Source organism: Pan paniscus, chromosome 6 (genome assembly GCF_029289425.2).
Source record: "Pan paniscus chromosome 6, NHGRI_mPanPan1-v2.0_pri, whole genome shotgun sequence".
In the NCBI taxonomy this organism is placed as follows: Eukaryota; Metazoa; Chordata; class Mammalia; order Primates; family Hominidae; genus Pan; species Pan paniscus.
The window spans coordinates 112,756,198-112,777,057 of record NC_073255.2 but is presented as its reverse complement, the minus strand read 5'-3'; the positions used below and the strand labels follow the sequence as shown (position 1 = coordinate 112,777,057).

The window sequence follows — 20,860 nt, the reverse complement described above, 5'->3', positions numbered from 1 at the left end:
TGTTTGAAATGTTTTATCTAGATAGATCATCTAAACCAGCACTTATTTTTTAGAGAATTCAAACATGGAGCTGGCACCAATTCAATCTTTTTGACACAATTTACAAAATCATAAAGCAAAATATAATGACACAAAAGCCTTTTGGCTGGTAAGTACTCATCTGTTTTGAAAAATCATCATCATCATAATCCATTTTTTCTAAGAAGGGCAATACTAAGTTAATGGATTTCTGACCACCCCTAAGGTGGAAAGGCTCAATCACAACCACTTGCCAATTTATCTATATAACAGCAGAGAAAACTAAACTTGTCTTTAAAACTGGCTAATGACTCTTCCATCACCTACCTACTTCAAGTGAAGCTAATACCCAGAGCCAGGTCACTGAAGACTCAGCAACAAAAATTCACTGAAGAAGAAATAGCCATGGAAACAGCCACTCCCCTGCATTTACCATCCAAACACTCTGAGACACACATAGAAACTGTATTTTAAGAATCCACAGTCAGTCGGGCACGGTGGCTCACACCTGTAATCCCAGCACTTTGGGAGGCCAAGCCTGGCAGATGACCTGAGGTCGGCAGTTCGAGACCAGCCTGACCAACATGGAGAAACCCTGTCTCTACTAAAAATAAGAAATTAGCCGGATGTAGTGGCGCATGCTTATAATCCCAGCTACTCAGGAGGCTGAGGCAGGAGAATCACTTAAACCTGGGAGGTGGAGGTTGCGGTGAGCCGAGGTTGCACCATTGTACTCCAGCCTGGGCAACAAGAGCAAAACTCCTTCTCAAAAAAATAAAAATAAGAAAGAATCCAGTCAGTCTAATTCATGCAGAAAAAAAATCCCTAAAAGGAGCATTTACATTATTATCATGTTGGTTAGTATACCTAGTATTTGCATAAACATACACTGTAAGTTCTCTTTATTCATTTTCATGACTAATTGTAGTATTTTTATAATATGATCTCTGTTTCCAGAAACAAAATACCACTGTACGACACTGGGCCAATAGGAAAGGGATTTTAATTTACAATGAGCTGTCAAGTCTATTACTTGAAATCAACTGGGTCAATTGGGTCAATAGCGTTCCTGTAACTTAGGAGTTACCGGAACATTATCTGAAGTTCACCTGCCGTCAGAAAAGAACATAAAACCTCTTACTGGTGAGCACTTCTTTTTTCAGTGTAAATTAATATTGAAAGAGAAATTACTTCATTCTACTGCTGATGAAGAATAATATTCATATATATTTCTCTGAAGACTTTAAGATCATTATAGACCCAGTACTTCAGAGGGCAAAACAACAGCTGGAAAAATCTGCAAAGGAAAAAAAGAAAAACTTCCAGCTGACCAGGCAAAATCATTCTACAGAAGGCAACATTAATCTTCATAACTATTTTGTACGCATACGCTAACAGTCTAGCTTAACCTGCAAAACTGACAGCTAAGCCCAGCACTGGTTCTTTCAGGACCTCATCTCTGATTCCAAATCTGCCATGACCTTGTGCACAGCTCTAAGTTACTATTACATATTTTAAATGGCTAATTTTAAATGGCTAAATAGGTAATGTTAACCTACTTTACCAGAAATAAATGCAAGTCTCTATCTTTGTATCTCTGTAACTCCTTTCCCCTTCCTGACGTGCAGTACTCTTTCCCCAGTCTCAATCCACATATACCATTGGCTTTCCTCAGAGTTACTTACTTCCCCTACCAACCCATCTCTATAAAAGTATAAAGATAGGGCTGGGCATGGTGGTTCACGCCTGTAATCCCAGCACTTTGGGAGGCCGAGGCGGGCAAAATCACTTGAGGTCAGGAGTTGGAGACTGGCCTGACCAACACAGTGAAACGCCGTCTCTACTAAAAATACAAAAATTAGCCAGGCATTGTTTGGGGGCACCTGTAATGCCAGCTACTTGGGAGGCTGAGGCAGGAGAATCGCTTGAACCTGGGAGGCAGAGGTTGCAGTGAGCTCAGATTGCACCACTGTACTCCAGCTGGGATGACAGAGTGAGACTCCATCTCAAAAAAAGAAAGAAAATGTTTAGCAACCTTTATGCTTCTTAAAATCTTTCTAATCTTTTTCTCCAAACTTTCTCTGAAGCGCTATTTCTCAAACTCTATTTCTCCAAAATGTGGGGCTCCCCCATCATGCTGCCTCCCAACACTCTCCTGCTGTCTTACCCCTTATTCTCATCTTTCCTCTCCTCACAGTATCCCAATGACATAGATACCTGGATCTAACACTCAGATCCACAGCCTTGGCTCTAAGGCCCCTATGAGTTCATCCCTCCTATTTTGCAACTATTGGATCAAAGACAATCAATTCCCTGTTTATGTCTAGTTAATTCCTACATTAGCTCTCATTTGCTGAGCATCTGTTATCAACCAAGCACTAGGCAAGATCCTTTGTGGGGAGAGTAGGAAAAATACATGGATAAATAAAAAATAGTCACATATGATTTTTGCACTTAAAAGTTAATTTCACACAAAATAGCACCTCTTATCATCTTCTGCCTAATCCAGCTTGCCCAGTTTACCCTTTGCCTGTTTCAGCCTCCATTCTGACAAACATTCATCAGTCTCATCCGTGTTCACTGTGACTGCTGCATTCCCACCCCACACCTAGCCTTTCTATCTATCTCCACTCTCTATTAGAGTGGTTTTCTTTTTTTATTTATTTATTTATTTATTTTTTTAATTATACTTTAAGTTTTAGGGTACATGTGCACATTGTGCAGGTTAGTTACATATGTATACATGTGGTTTTCTAATATACAAATCTAATAATGCCTTTCCATGCTCAAAACCCCCTCCAACTAGTATGTTTTCAGAAAAGTGTGCAAACTAAGTCTAGCACAAAGGAAGCTTCTTAATCTGCCCTTGCCTTAACATGTACCAACAATATTAAACTTTGTGGTACATGCCTTACCGTGTACCAACAATATTTTGCCTATAAATAAATCATACTCTGAGATCTGCAAAAGACAGCATTTTTTTCTCTTTTCTGTGCCTCGCTGTTAGGTTGCACACTTGTCCCTTTTTCTACCAACACTTATTAAACCTTCGAAACTCAGATAGAGTTTGGCTTCTCCCAGGAGTTTCCTGGAACTTGCCTCCAGAACCCAAGTGTCCCCTCTCTGCACTCACAGCATCCTGTGCACACCTCTATTGCAATGCAACTCTCAGTACATTGTGACTTACGTGTCCGTCTCTCCCAAGCGAATTCAAGCTCCTTGGGAGATGTATTCTAATATGTAATTCAGGTGCTTAGCATACTGCCTAGCTTAAAGCAGACACTTTTTACAAAAAGATGCTCTCTTAGAAGAAGCAATTTAGACTAAGAATTTGTCCGATAATTGAAAATGGCAGTTAAAGTTAGAAATCATAAAAACTGATGTATATTTTAATAGGTCTATATTAATGTAAGACACCTAGAAGTATATTCATTTACCAATCTTTTGACATCAGGCCAACACCTTTACTTTGAGTTTAGGTCTGCAAATTAATGATCCACAGTATCTTTCCTGCATAATTCATTGGCTATGATGGCCAGTTTGGTTTTCTTTAAAGTGGGACAAAAACTTGAAGACACTCACAAAATAATTGGAGTGGCATATCTTTTTAGATATTTGTTGAAAGAGTTTCTGTCATCTATATCTCCCTCATCTCATTTAACAAGATCTTTAAGTGATATATTTTATCAACTCTTCCCCAAAGAATTCAATTTACATTTTTATAGCAAAAAAAAAATATTTTCACACTCATGTTTTATCAATTTACATAGTACTGAATACACACTTAGACAAATAAAGAGGGCAAAAACAGGTTTAGGAATGTACACAACCAACTCCTAGTCAGCCTATGACTGTAGGTGGTGAGGTGAGTAGTGAGGGCATAAGAACAGTCTGTGAGGTCATCAGTCAGCATGTCCTATCCAGCAAATGGAAGACATCAGTTAATCCAGAAAGCTGAATAAACAGAAGTTGGTTGAAAGCTTCTAGGATAAATGTCTACTGAAAGAACAGAGAGAAAAAATGGGGGACCAATGGATCTTCTCCACCCTTCCATAACCACCAACAAATAGGAGAGGTATATATAGCAAAGTGATGATGTCATCTATCCCTTTAAATTATTCAATGACTCCTCATAGTTTGCATTTCATTTCCAACTCCTATGTATGCAAGTCCCTCCTTGAACTACCACCTGCCTACATTCTTACACTACACACACACACACACCCTTCATGTTCCTCCAACTGTTCTGGCTTACTCTTTTCTCAAACACACCTTTCCCTCAGCTTAGGATTTTTCACTTCTCTACCTAATTAATTCTTATTCATCTTTAAAGCTTCAACTCAAGCATCACTTCCTCTGAGAAGTCCTCCCTAATGATTCCTCTCCTCCTGATAAAGGTAGACTCCCCTGCTTAGGAGCACCACAGCAAGCTGCTATATCAAAGTTGACATGTGTACTGGCTTCCCTGGGTCAGTTCCAGATTATGTCTGCTGCCCCAGTGTAAGTATTCATAACATCCCCTTTCATTCTCAAAAAGTGTCCCAATTTTGACAATAAATCCCAATGGTCACCCTAGACATTGCATGATCCAAAGAGGACTAAACAATGGTCTGTGCCCTTATTTTTAAAGACAGTAATAATAATCAGAACACTGAATTTCTCAACAGTTTGGACAATAAATTATATATGGTCACCCTATGTATATACCTCTATCACAGCACTTATCACACTATCCTACAAATGTTTACTTCTCTATCTCCTTCATAAGTCTATAGTCTCAAGGAGAAAAGGTTTGTCTTATTTATCTCAATATCTACACAGCAGAGCTCGAAGTCAACACATTTTAAACATATTCAATGTTTGTTGACTTTTATCAATCAACTCAGAAGACAATGCTTCTCTAAATAGCTGTAGCATAACCACTTATTTATAAACACTTGAATAATAGGTGATTTATCAGCCTTGACTAATGCCTATATAGTAATTATAAAATGTTATAATATTAATCTCAAGATGAAAAACAGCAGTAACAAAATCACATCTGACATAGTAGCTCAATTCATTCGAATAATATAATGAACCTTCATATTAAGTCATATATTCTTACCAACATCCTGTTAAAAGGTGCTTTTATTAAATTCATTTTAGAAATGGAAAAACAATAACTTTTATAGTTACATTTTTAAATAAAGAGGATATTATCAAGGGCCCTGAAAATACTAAGATTCTTCTACTTCAATGTCTACAATGCATTTTACAAAACATTGTTTTTACGTATCTGCAAAAATATACATAACCCCCCCAAAAAATTATTGTACATTTAAAAAGAAAATGCAGAAAACAGCTTAACCATTCTCTTCCTTAGGATGCTATCAAAAGCTATTTCTGCCTAGGAAAAACTTGTTTCTACATAAACTAATTTGCATGAACAAGCAAAGCTATTTCATATTTCAGCTTAATAACAACTGTCAGACATTTTCCAGATAATGTAATTCACGGAGGAAACATACAGGCAAAAAATACGATTTCAAGACCTTGGATTATTTGGTCCCATGCAATTTATTACTAATTACAAGTCACCAAGAAAATGAAAAACTGTTTTCTGGATAAACAAATTCACAGTCAGCAAAAGCTTGATTAGAGAATGAGACAACCGGCTACAAAAATAATTACAAAATTATAACTTAGCTATGGAATTAAAACCAAGCACATTTCTAAAATCAATATTAAGGGAGTAGGGGGACAGAAATGACCCCAAAAAAGTAATTCCTCTCTAACCACTGAAAAAAAACAAAAGAAACCACATTTTAGTAAACAAGTCAGGAAATAAAAGGAAGACAAAAAGACTAAATAGTAAAAGAAATAATTCAAATTTTTTAGTTAATTAAATTTTTTATAACTTTCATTTTCAGAATATAGATACACTCACATACTCAAGTTACCAAAGGTGAGGCAAGTTACTGCAACCTCTAAATAAGTAGCTTTACAACTTTCTGATGGAATCTCAATTTTTAGATTTTCTTGCAACTAATTACAAGCTTTGGTGATCAAAGTAGATATAAAGTTAAGGCAAAATGAGTACTCTCCCCTTCAGCTTCCATAGTTATATCTCAAACAACCATATTTTAATGACTGTGGTTACTTATGAACTGTCATTACCTTACAGGGCAATAGATTGAGATTTCCCAAATGAAAGAGAGCACAACAGCTTCAGCAAGCCAGAGCAGTGGCCAGGAAAGATTTTAATCTGTAATGGAATCACCCAGCTTTCATTTGTAACTGCTAACCTGAAGGATTTTACCTATAAATAAATCATACAAGCATTATACATATAAAAATGTTAGCCCAGCAGTGGCCCACACCTGTAATCCCAGCACTTTAGAGGCTGAGGTGGGAGGATCGCTTGAGCCCAGGAGTTCCAGACTAGCCTGAGAAACATAGTGAGACTCTGTCTCTACAAAAATGGAAAAAAAATTAGCTGGGCATGGCAGCGCACGCCTGTAATCCCAGCTACTCAAGAGCCTAAGGCAGGAGAATCCCTTGAGCCCAGAGGTCGAGGCTGTAGTGAACTGTGATCATGTCACTGCACTCCAGCCTAGGCAACAGAGTAAGACCTTGTCTCGAAATATAATAAAAATAATAATATTAATATCATCCCAACTTGGACCTTCAGGTGGAGGGAGGGGGAGAAGAGGAAGGTGAAAGGGCAGAGATGATGAACATAACAGGTTATTAACACCAACTGTGTACCTACAATGTGCCAAGCGGTGTGACAATCCTAGAGACACAACCATAAAACAAATTCCCTGCCCTCAAAATTTAAACAAACTTTCTTAAAAGATCAGGTGTCTGCAGGATCTGAACACAGGTCTGTCTGATTCCAAACATATAATCCTCTCCTACAACACACTGCCCAACAGAGGGAATCCCTTCAGCTAATTTTCTAAGAATGAGAGGGAGAGAAGAACCAACTCCCCCACTAAGACATGTGGGGGGAAAAATGAGTTTTCTCCCTGAAACAGCTTCAGAAGGGGCAATCAAAACAAGAAAGCTTGACCGTGATGGTTAATTTTATAAGTCAACTTGGCTGGGCCATGGTGCCCAGATATCTAATCAAACATTATTCTAGATGTTTCTTTGGGGGTGTTTTTAAATATAATTTGAGGAAAGCTCATTTCTTTCCATAATGTGGGTGGGCCTCATTGAAACAGTTGAAGGCCTGAATAGGACAACAGACTGACTCCCCCACAAGCAAAAAAAAAATTTTCCAGCAAAAGGCTTTTATACTTGAACTGCATTGTCAGCTCTTCCCTGAGTCTCTAGCCTGCCAACCCACCCTGCAGCTTTTTGACTTGCCAGTCTCCATAATCCTGTGAGCCAACTCCTTACATTTTTCTCTGTATATATACACATCCTATTGGTTCTGTTTCTCTGGACAACTCTAATATGCCAGCTAAACGTTAAATACAGGATATGGAAAAAGGATACCTTCAGAAATATTTCATATCAATATTCTGTTTATTTCAACCATCCTCCAGCTACAGACTTTCAACCATCTGAGTGAGGGACAGGCTTCAAGGGTTCTAATGGATGAACTCTCAATAGTTCTCATTCTAGATTAAGAGTAAGAATTTCGTTTGGTAGGCCAGACACAGTGGCACACTCCTATAATCCCAGCACTTTGGGAGGCCGAGGTGGGTAGATCACCTGAGGTCAGGAGCTTGAGACCAGCCTGGCCAACATGGTGAAACCCCGTCTCTACTAAAAAAAGAAAAATTAAGCCAGGCATGGTGGTGCGTGCCTGTAATTCCAGCTACTCAGGAGGCTGAGGTGGGAGAATCGCTTGAACTCGGGAGACGGAAGTTGCAGTAAGCTGAGATCACACCACAGCACTCCAGCCTGGGCAACAGAGCAAGACTCCATCTTAAAAAAAATGATAATAATGCAGTCAGAGTGAGACTCCATCTCAAAACTAAATAAATAAAGAATTGTATTAGGTAATAAGAGTCAAAACCCAGTAACTCAAACTAAAACTCTTCTGATTGCCACATCTGCAAATGGGACAATCTCCTGAGGGAGCTCCAGTTCACTAATGCTACTACTCACAGAACTCGTTATACAGAGAAGGAGCCAGCAAGATAAAAATTCCGCAAGTGTCATAATCTCTATGGAAAAACATAAGCCTCGTCTCAAACTTGATTGGGTACATGATTAACTAAAAAAAGATATCACTGCCTCAAATCATTCACAAATTTACATAAATATGCAAAATCACAACCAGTGAAATTATTTTTTTCTTGAACTCCAATTTTCTTTTTCCAGTGTAACCATTTTATAGAAAAGAGTCAAAATTTTACATGGTTTGTCTGTTAATGTTGCCTCTTTTTCTTTAAATAGTTCTTATAATTATATACAATCATCTATATATCACTACTAGAAACCCAGTATACAACAAAATATTAACAGAATTTATCAACCATATTGTAGTAAGGTTTAAGAATACTTAACAAAAAGTGATAATCCAAACACCAGATTATATTGTAAGGCAATTTAATTAGGACTTCACCAGAACTTATAAAATCCCAGAACTGCTTAAAACTGTAAGATCAGAGTAATCTGCTCATCTCATTAAACAAAAAGCAATAATTTAAACTTCCAATTTCAGAAAACTCTGCCACCCAACAAAAATATGTTTGTCATCATTTATATACTACAACATTATCTACCAAAGCTTTTCAAAGGTAGAAAATTACCCAATAGATGAGAGGAACTGACCCTTTGACTCTAACTAAAAATATAACATACTACCATATAGTCTAACCATACATCAAATGAATCTCTTTTCAACTATTATGTTTTTTAAGAGGAACAACAGGAAACCACATATTGGCTGGTGTTTTAGGACAGGAAACATATTCAAATGGATTCTGTGGAGGCCTAGAACTCAAAATCCTATTTTTAACTGGGTGTGTACGTGAGTTTTTTCAAAGGATTATATATAAGCAAGATAATGAACTTGACATCTCCACTGTCTCACCTTCACAGAGAGCAAGCCTGTTGAGGCTCAATAATCTAAGACATCAGAAAGACATTATGCCACATGGGAAAATGGTTAAGTTTCCTTTAAGTACATGTTTATTATTTTTAGTAAGACTACTCATTAAAATATGTTTCACTTCAAATTCATTATACCCAGTGTTTGAAAGCATATTTTAAGTAACACATTAGAATATCATATACACAATAGTCGAACTTAAGGAAAATATCTCAGGCCTATGCAAATGCTATATAATCACAATTTAAAATGAATTGGAGGGTCTCCTTCCCCATAATACTTACAAGGTTAGCCACAAATGTGGGATCAGTTTTACCAAGGTTTAAGAAATATGCACTTAATGAATTCAACTGTCAAAAGTTCATCCATTTTCTTAAAGTAACACCTTCTTCAGTGTTACATAAATTTACACTATTAAACCAAATTTTTTTTCTGTGACATGTTGTCCTCCAAATAAAAGTACATTAAAAGACTAATTATTAGAATTTGGGGCAGCATTTTAAAAAGTATTTTTGTTAACTTCCTTATGTTGTTATTGCTGATCATTCCAATTGTGTCCCACCACTATCTTTTAATGTAATTAAAGAAGTAATACATGCTTATTGTAGAAAATTAAGTAAATTCAGAAAAGTATACATTCATTTAACATTATCACTGTTCTCTCAATCCAGAAATTACCAGAGTTAACATTTTGATGTATGTGTTTTTAATCTTTGTCCTAGGTGCAAATACACATATTTTTAAAGTAAAAATATGACAGAAATGCATATTCAGCATTTAACCAGACTTTTTACTATGAAGTATTTACATCTTTAAGTAATCTTAGAAAACATGAGTTATACAGCTTTATCCTATTATACTATATGCATTTATCATAATGAATTTAACCATATCCCTATTACTGGATATGTGAGTTGCTTTAACTTTTACCAACTCATTTAAATAATACATTGATGTAGTCTTTACTAACAAACACTGATTTAGAAAGTAATAAAAACCACTCAGAACTCATATCAAAAAAGCCTATAAGCACATAAAAAATCTTCAATCTCAACAATATATCAAGTAGAAATTATAAGAGTTATTTTCACCTACCAAACTGAAAACTACAAAGCATATAAATAAAACTAAGTAGTGGTGCAGGGATTGTGAGAAAACTATTCCAATGCAGTGCTGATTATAAACTAATACACCCTTTCTGAATAACAATTCCAGCAATAACAATATAATTCACCCTTTCTGAATTATATATAAAGGGTTTTAAAATAATTTTATTTTTAATTAATTTAAATATAATTTAATAAAATTATAAATAATATTATAAATTAATAAAATTATATTTTTTTAGGAATCTATCCTAAATAATAGGTAATTCTAGACGCTAAGCAAGAAACTGTATATAATACAGATATGAAAATCATAGATTTCGGGCCCAGCCCTTCTTTTTCTTTTTTGAAACAGGGTCTTGCTCTGTTGCCCAGGCTGGAGTGTGGTGGCTCAATCACAGCTCACTGCAGCCTCAATCTTCCAGCCAGCCTTTATTTTTCAAAAGACTTACTTACAGGTTTGTTTGTTTTAGTGCTCAGTGCTCAATGTTAAGATTTCTAAAAGGAAATAGATGCTCTGGACATAGAATATTATATAACACCTGGTGTATAATTTAAATTACTGTATTTTATTATTCCACCTACAGAATAAACTTCTAAAAATAAACACATTCCAGGTAATGGTAGATAAGATGTCATTCAAACATCCTACAATAAGTTTTGCCTTTCCCCCTGAGAAATGGGTTATTTAAAAAAATAATAATTTTATACATATATAATATCAATTAACAATGAAAAGTGCAAATTTATGTCTTTCTCTTCCTTTACAAAACAATTTTGCACATCAGTTTTACCCAAAACAAGTACTTAGTAAAGGAATCCATCAAAATAACACTACTCAAAAACAGATCTTTTTTTTTTTTTTTGAGCCGGAGTCTAGCTCTGTCGCCCAGGCTGGAGTGCAGTGGCGCCCTCTCAGCTCACTGCAACTTCCGCCTCCAGGGTTCATGCCATTCTCCTGCCTCAGCCTCCCGAGTAGCTGGGACTACAGGCACCCGCAACCACGTCCAGCTAATTTTTTTGTATTTTTAGTAGAGAGGGGTTTTCACGGTGTTCGCCAGGATGGTCTCGATTTCCTGACCTCGTGATCCGCCCGCCACAGCCTCCCAAAGTGTTGGAATTACAGGCGTGAGCCACCGCGCCCGGCCTCAAAAACAGATCTTAAAAACTAACCAGGCCGGGCGCGGTGGCTCACGCCTGTAATCCCAGCACTTTGGGAGGCCGAGGCGGGCGGATCACGAGGTCAGGAGATCGAGACCATCCTGGCTAACACGGTGAAACCCCGTCTCTACTAAAAATACAAAAAATTAGCCGGGCGTGGTAGCGGGCGCCTGTAGTCCCAGCTACTCGGGAGGCTGAGGCAGGAGAATGGCGTGAACCCGGGAGGCGGAGCTTGCAGTGAGCCGAGATCGCGCCACTGCACTCCAGCCTGGGCGACAGAGCGAGACTCCGTCTCAAAAAAAAAAAAAAAAAAAAAAAAAAAAACTAACCAATAAACCTGCTTTTCCCTCTCCTCTGTGGACCCTAACCATGAAAAGAAAACTCTTCACAAGCCTGAAAAGGTACCTCTGACTGTGAGTACTATTTAAGATTCTTATATTGAAGATTAGACAATTTTCTGATATGAATGTAGCCTCCATGAGGCTGTATACTTACATATTTTTAAAAGAGGAGGAGTAAAAAGAAATTTTTGGAGGAGAAATCCGAGGTGAATAAAAGAGAAAAGACCATCTTACTATACAGCAACAGACTCAACATGCAGGTCACTCAGTTTCGTAGGGTCATGCCAGTTCAAAGGCATCAAGACAGAAATACCAAAGACCTAATCCGCAAGACTCTCACTGCTTATTCCTGTAAAGAAACCTTCATGGTCATGACTCTATTCACCTTTTTGACCCTTGCCAACCACTCTATGTCCGAATCTAGCCCTGTATATTTCAACTGGCATGGAAAACAACTTGGAAGATTAGCTTTCCCCGGCACAAAACTCATCTGACTTATAAAAGAGGGCAGGAGACTAACAGATCTGTGAGCAGTTTCATTTACCATTATCCATAAATACTTGGTGAACAGTTTTAACTCCACAAATACTTTTTAAAAATACCAATGAAATAGATTAAGTAAGCAAAGAACAAAACTTTCCTCCTAAAATATAAAATTTCCTGATATCTTCATACTGTATTTCGCTGTCTTCTTTGTAAGGATATGTGCATGAGAAAGAGTAAGTTAGGCTGAAAACTGGGAACTGTAAAAAAAAAAATTATCAATATTTCAATCATGTTGAACTGTGCTATGAAGCTATTTCCAGAGCAAAAGTGAGTGAAGCAATTAATATGTCAGCAACTATATTACAAAACATTTCTTTCTTTATTCTTAGTTTCCTCAGCAGGGTGTTTTAACATATAGTTAAACCCATACTTTCAAAAGTCAAGTTGCTCTAAAAATCCACTCTATAAAATTGTGCTCCCATGGACTTAATATTTTACTTATTTTAAGGTTTCTACTATAATCTATAGAATTATTGTTCTCAAGAACAATTTAACATAAATTTTTCATTTCAATATTTCAACAAAAGATGTCCAAAATTTTCTCTTTGAAATCATAGCACAAATATTTATGATTATGGTATAGTACAAATATGTTTAAGACACAGAGAATTACAGGATGGTAAAGCCGAGAAACAATCTTAGTGATAAATTACAAGTAAGACAGCCTCAATTACAGGTAAGAAATTCAAGGCCTCAAGAGGCACACTTGTCCAACCTGACAAATATCAAGTACCTCTCGATGTTACCATTATTATTACTAGTTAATGATATTTAATAGTAATATAGACTATATAGTAATATGCTCCAACAGACAATACATAGTAAACTAAATAAATATCTGCCTCAAATCACTCATCTTATAGATGGTTACAGTACAGATAATAGCATGTAGGCACAGGAAATCTGTATCGAAATATTGAAGGATGAGAAAAAATTTTAAAGTAGTGAAGCTGTCCGTGAACAATTCCAATCAAAGTAAAAGAATAAGGAAAGTGACAATATAAGAGAAGTAGGATAGAAACAAGCATCAGATTATTAGAAAAGGAACAGGATTCCTTCACGCTATAAAAAGACCAATGTAAAGATGAAACTCAGCATCAATGCCACTTGTACCTTTAAAGAAACCCTACGTTGGCAGGACACGGTGGCTCACACCTACAATCCCAGCATTTTGGGAGGGTGAGGCAAGAGGGTCACTTGAGCCCAGGAGTTCAAGACCAGCCTAGACAATATAGCAAGACCCTGAATCTACAAAAAAAAAAAAAAAAAAATGTAATTAGCCAGGCACTGTGGCACACACCTGTAGTCCCAGCTACTTGGGAGGCTGGGGCAGGAAGATCCCTTGTGCGCAGGAGTTCAAGGCTGCAGTGAGCTTTGATCGTGCCACTGAACTCCAGCCTGGGCAACAGGGCAAGACCCTGTCTCTAAAAGGAAATAAAGAAACCCTATGCTGAATCAAACACTCATGTTTCATGTGTAGCAATTTTAGATTACATTAAGAGAAGTGCGGTGTCCCACGCAAGGGAGTTGTTCAGCCATCCTCTCAGCCACATAAACCTATTCTTCCTCAGTTATACATTTTGTTCTTCTTGAATCCTACTGTCTCCTCAGCTTCATGTGTTCTTCCTCTCTATGAAACACATAAAATGGCAGATAGCATTTGTTGCTCCCACATCATGCCACTTAAGTTTTAGACCATATCACCAACCAGAAGAAAATTCTTTATGCCATTGCTCTCTAGACTTTCCTGTAGTGTGCTATCCTTTTGATATCTTAAATTTAATATATCCCAAGCCATACTCCTATATTCTTCTTCAAGTCTCCTATATTCTTTTTTAAAAGCATTTGTAAGAAATGTCCAGAAGTAAGTCTACAGAAAAAGCAAGTCAATTACTGCTTGCCAGAGGATGAAGAAGGAAGGGGAATTGGGAATGACAATTCACAGACACAAGGTCTCTTTCTAGGATGATGAAAAAGTTCTAGAATCAGATAAAAGTGATGGCTGCACAACACTGTGAATATACTAAAAACCATTGAATTGTGCACCTCAAAGTGGTGAACTTTGTTACCTGAATTTTATCTTAATAAAAAATTGCAAATTAAAATTAAATAAAAAGAAGAGTGAGTGCACCACCTCCCTACACACACCAGCATGCCCCTCCTTCTAACTTTCCTTTTACCTTCCAAAGTAATAAACTCTCCATCGGTAGAATTATTCAAGCAGAAGCTGAAACATCATCTGTCAGGAGTATGCTACTGAAGGGCTTCCTGAAGTGACTGGGAAATGACGCTAGATTACCTTCAAATATATTTCATCTCTAAATGTCTATGTCACAAACTAAAGAGATGAGAACCAGGAGAAAACTGTAAAAGTGACCACAAGAAAAACTATAAAGCATAACTTGAAAAGTTTTCTTCCTTTTCAAAACCATAGCTATAGAATATAATGAAGCAAAAGAACAAAAAGAAAATAGGTCCAAATGAGAGCATAGAAAATCAAGAAAAATATCAGGTAAATTAGATAACAGCATAAAAAGCAACAATCTATAGTAATGTTTGTTTTGTTTATACAGAATTTATCCCACATCTAACTATATTTCTCTATGAAAATTCCTAAACTTGTTTTCAAGTGGTAGAGAAAGTGTTAGAAAAAAATCTAATGCAGATGAGATTTCAATCAAATTACTTGTAATGGGCATATTAACTGGGTTAACAAGGTAAACGACACATGGATAACATAACACAAAGTGATTTTCCTCCAAATTTGGCATCTTATCTTTCAAGTACATGAACCCAACAATTAGTGTCATTTGTGAGAAAGTTTAGAGGGAACACAAAGTATGTATGATCCAAAAAGCAAGAAACTGCTGGGCACAGTGGCTCATGCCTTTAATCTCAGCACTTCGGGAGGCCAAGGCAGGAGGGTCGCTTGAACCCAGGAGTTCAAGACAAGCCTAGACAACATAGTGAGACTTCATCTCTACAAAAAATAAATAAATAAATAACAAGCATGGTGGCGCTTGCCTGTAGTCCTAGCTGCATGGGAGGCTGAGGCAGGAGAATTACTTGAGCCCCAGAGGTCAGGGCTGCAGTGAGCCATGACTGCATCACTGCACTACAGCCAGGGTGACAGAGCAAGACCTTGTCTCAAAAAAAATTAATTAAACTAACAAAAAACAGGAAACTTTAAATATTTCTATTACAAATAAATACCAGTAAACATCTGAAATAATCTGCTGTCAAAAGAATCCCTTTTTAAACACTAAATGATCACTGTTCAGTTTAAAAGTATAGATATACCTCTGGATTTTAGAAAAGGGGTTCATTCAACAAATCTTCATTATTTGATTTTACAAAGTATATTAAAATATTTGACATATTTCATTTACCTGGTTAGGAAGCATAGGTCATAAAACATAAAAATTTAAAAGGAAATCCAATTTAAATGTTATACCATCGGCTGGGCACAGTGGTTCACGCCTATAATCTCAGCACTTTGGGAGGCCAACGCGGTCAGATCACTTGAGGTCAGGAGTTCGAGACTAGCCTGGCCAACATGGTAAAAACCCTGTCTCTACTAAAAATACAAAAATTAGTCGGGAATAGTTGTGCATGCCTGTTGTCCCAGCTACTCAGAGGGCTGAGGCCTGAGAATCTCTTGAAGCCAGGAGGTGGAGGTTTCAGTGAGCTGAGATCGTGCCACTGCACTCCAACCTGGGTGACAGAGCAAAGCTCCCTCTCAAAAAACAAAAAACAAACAAAAAAAAAGTTGTACCATCAAAGTTATCCAAGAAAAGCAAGTTAAATCATATGACCATTCTTATACTGTCTAAGTTTATTAATTTACACTTGCAAAAGAATGAAAGAAATGAAATTTCTGATTCCATGAAAAACTTCTTCCTCCCAACTTTTTATAACTAAAAACTTAAACCACACAAAGAGCCTAGGATGTGACTTTTTAATGACCCAAATGCCTTGAGTTAAGGATAATAATCCACTTTGGGATCCAGAAACAGAGTGTTCATGCACTTTACAAGATTATACCTTATTTCATCTTCAGAGAATATTATTCCACCCAACCAGATATAGCAGCCCATCTGGAAAGGAAATTTATTACATGTTGCTCCCCTAACATGCTATGGCCAGCCACTTTCAGAAGCCAGAAGATTGTACTTCAAATTCATATTCCAAAGAGTGATCTCTTGATCAGCGGCATCGGCACCACTTGAGAGCTTGTTAGAAATGTAAAATCTAAGGTTCCCCTCCAGACCTACTGTTAACATGGTTTTCCTGTATTATTTCAGAATATGAAATTCTATTATAGAGGTAAACAAAACTAATGGGATGGATGAAACACTTAAGAAGTGATAATCATAGATGGTAAATAAACTAACAACTTATGAGACAGAGGCAACACTCAGGCTGGGCCAAGTATTGATAATGAGAATGCAAGCTGGTGAAATGAAGGCAGTCAGCAGATGCATAATAAATAGGTAAGCTGGGAGTAAGACATGACAACAATAAAATAAATAGAAATTATGATAAAATGAATGAGATTTACTTATAGACAAAAAGCAGTGGAAATACCAAGTCACAATTATGCCTGATAGCTACATTACTTCCATATCAGTCATCTACTGAGGACACCAAGGATGGTCCCATGGCTCATCAGCAGGCAAACTAGCAAAGCTACGGCTGTACCTAAGTGTATTTGTCACATCTCTTCAACAGAATAAGTGTGTATCATCAACCCAGGAAATCATTAGTCTATGGAGTCTTGGCTCAAACATCAGCTCTGGTCCTCATAACCACATCATTAATGGGGAAGGGTTATGTGAAAGAAAGATGGGACATAGGAACATTGTTTATCCAGGACAGGTAGCGTGGTCCTTCCAACCTGGTTTGAACCTGAAGTGTGTTAACTTATTCCATAGCTTTCCTCTTGCTTCTGGATTTGTGTTTAACTGGTTTGGTAAATCATGTGATTCAAGCATTTTAATTTGTTTTCTGAGTCTTCTATTCCATAACCTCTGAGATAGCTTGCCTGCTGGTGTACTTGTAGCTCAACCATTGTATCAAGGTAATTTCCCATAGAATACCTACTGAATCAGAATCTTGATGCTAACAAGATCTCCCAAGTGATTCATATGCATATTAAAGTTTAAGAAGCACTGACAAAACTGTTATAAAGGGAAGCCTCCGCAAAGACAAAAAGTTGGATCTCAACAGAACTATTCCCTGAAAACCATCCTGAACAAAAAAACTTCATATATCCATGAATGCCCTAACTATGACTCGGAGCCCCAAAAAAGGGAGAGAATACAAGAAGATCCATTTTCAACAACTATCATGTAAGGTTTGAAGAAGCTCTGGTGCCCTTGCTGATTATTTGAATTCTAATTCTGTAAAGCTCCATATGATTTGAGAAAACACAAAATATAGCACAATGTACCTCAATATTAACTCTGCAATATCCTTCTTACTGTGAGTTAGAAAAATCTTTTTCAGATATGCTGTTTCAAGAATAACAATCCATTGTAACACAATCGTATTTGAGGGGAAAAAAAATACCAATCCAAAGGACATAAGAAACAGAGAAAGGTTGTGACTTCCTTAATGAGGCTGCAGCAACCTTAGAAAGATCATCAAAGCACAGAGTTGGGAACAGCCTGAGAGCTTCCTTAATGGGCTGTACACTTCCCACCAACCAGCAGCTCCTTACTTCATCAGCTCCTCATTTTATGTATTTGTTGTATTTGTTATATTTGCATTGTCCCTGACACATATTAAGGGCTCCATAAATGTTCTGAATTAGTAGAAAAAAATGACATGTCACCCTCTCTTGTTTTGATTCATCTAAAACAAATTTACTTTAATTCAATCCTTTCATTTTGAAAAATTCCTGAAAATGAAGGCATAATTCCATCTCGAATTAGCATGGTTCATAACATTCTCCCATTCCATATCTCAAAGCTGGATTTTAATTTGCTATTATTAATCCCATTCTAATATTTCATGACCCTATGAAACGTATCAATCTATCTAATAAGAAATAACTGTCTGTGAAAGATAGGAAAGTCATACTAACTGATGGCTGGCAATACAGTCTGACCATTTTTAAACATCAAGGTATATGTACAAGTACAAGGTATATGCTACACAGGAAAGATCAACTATTATTCTGATGTTTTTCTAAGTCCAGATTTAAGACATCTTATGGAAATATCTATGTAAAACATCTATAAAAAGAACTGAAGTAGTCACTGAGGACAATATTACACATACAAAGATGATAAATAAGATCTATAACAAAAAACTAAAGGTGCTAGGAATTTTTAACCTAGTACAGAATAAAGTGACAGCCAGGAAAAGAATGTAAAAGTTCTAAAAATCATTTATTTAAAGAATACATTCCCTGTTGCTTCTTTAAGAGGAAGTATGTTTAAGCTTCAAAGGAAAAGACTGAGGTTAGGAACTGCAACTTCCCATTCCATAAATAAAGTTTTATGAAAAGAATAAAGAAACACAGATAGAAAATGGTTGCATGTATTCCTTTCCAAATAATCTATCAAATCCCTTTCACTATATGCATTTAGTACAACCAAGTGCCATTAAAGGACTCACAGGACATTAAAAATTTTGGCATAGTTTTTTATACTGTTTTTTATGGATTTTAAATACAATGTGTTTAAGAATTGACTCTACAAACTCACAGAGGAAAGGGGTAACCTTACAGATTTTTGTGTCTTCTTCAGCTAACAGCATGAGAGAACACACATGATAAGCCTTCAATAAATACTTTAATTGGATCTAATAAGGTATTACCACCCTCTGCGGCAAAAAAAAAATCTTAATTGGAGAATAACCTAAACACTATGGCCACCACCATGACCAGTAGAAAGCAGCTCTCAAATTTTCCAAGTGAATCCACTTGCATATTTAACAATGGAAGCAGCAAGAAAGAGTAATTGTGTTATTCATTACAAAGGGCTAAGAATGAATCTTCTGTTTGCAAACTTAATCCACTCCAAGAAGTCCTGTTAACTGCCCAATAAAATGCAATACATTATCTTTGTTTCACAAGTCTTATGCTTGATCTAATTTGTTTTAGAAATCTTATTCTTGATGAAATGCATTAAATGTAGGTAATGTTTCATTCTTTGCTAGATAAAATTGTCATTATATGAAAATTAAGAGGCAAAATACTTATTGTTATAAGCAATCATAGCACAAATTAGTTGAACTTCAAAATATCATTCCCAAAAAGCTGGTTTGTTCACATATAAACAGACACATTTCAATGATAAATCCTTTAAAATCCATTAAACCCACTAGTGCACAGTTATGTTTTGTGCAGCACAGGACCCAAATACAGGCTGGTGTCCCACTTGGTTGATTGGGTAGTGGTCTACTTGATAAATTTTCATAAGCTGCTATCCCTTGTATTAAAAAGTTAGTCACTGGGTTTAACAACTCCTTGAAGAGTTCATTTCAGTTATTCCTGCCTTTCTCAATGTGAAACGATTTAATCTTATTGCTTTCTTCCTAAAGGGTAGAAAGATGATGTTCAAGGGGGATGCGAATGGCAAAGTTTAGGAGCTCACTGGATAGGCTTGGGGGAAAGGCACCTTTAAAGACCATCTAGAGTAGGGCAGTGGGGGTTGGGGAGGAGTAGGAAGGCAGGAGGAGATAATCACAAAGGAAGGTGGTAAAGCACTGCAAAGAAACTTACTTTAAAACTGAATTGACATCTGTAGTTTATTTTAAACTACAGTTTAACTTAACATGACCCATTCTGACCCAGAACTTCTGCCTTACACTAATAAAATGAAAGTCTGCCTGCTAACATCTGTAAATAATTTCATAGATTATTACTTTATTTCAGAATAGTATTTCATAATCAGAACAATGTCAGATTTCTCTTTAAATATTTCTATGTAAATTTATATTTTAGAGCCTTATATGGAAGGTCCCAAAATGAAAATAACAGACAGTGATTTTAGATTTTGAGGAGAAAATTTACAGGAATATATCAAATTCCAAGTCTATCATATATACACACTGTGTAAGCTAGAAGCCCTAGAATGTGGTCTAAAACTACACATTCTGCCACCATAACCTTCCAGATTCCCCAAGGAGAGCATGCCAGCATCTCAGGACTGAGCTGTGGGCAAGTACACTTTGAAAAAGCACCCCAGGAGATTCTGGTACTCAACCAACCACCTCCTGCCCCTATTGCCATTATCCACTAATAACATTCTACCACCCACTGCTGATGTACTTTGTGCTATTCTTCTATACCAAATGTTAACTAAGTGAAGTCATTAGAGCATGTGAATTCCATTGGCATTTATCCAGTTTTTAAGAGGTAAAAATAAATCCATGAATGGCAAATCAATGTTATTTCTTTCAAAAAATTCATTTTAAAGCTATGTAACAAATTTTGAACTCAGACTGTTTACAGTCAAAGCTTTTCAAAGTATTTAAGTCAGCTAATATATTTCCATAAATTAAATTTTCACCACCAACTAGCAGTACCCCCAAAAAAAAGTTCCAACAAAATTCCTCACAATCCACTTACACTTAATAACTCAGATTTTTTTAAGAAAGTAAATCGAGTATTATTCCCAGAT

General features: G+C 36.5%; 1 protein-coding gene across 8 annotated transcripts in view; it reads right to left on the bottom strand.

Annotated features, from left to right (window-relative positions):
• PPP1R9A (protein phosphatase 1 regulatory subunit 9A) overlaps nucleotides 1–20,860 on the bottom strand; it is a 384,760-nt gene that overhangs the window by 359,263 nt on the left and 4,637 nt on the right. The window lies entirely within an intron of this gene.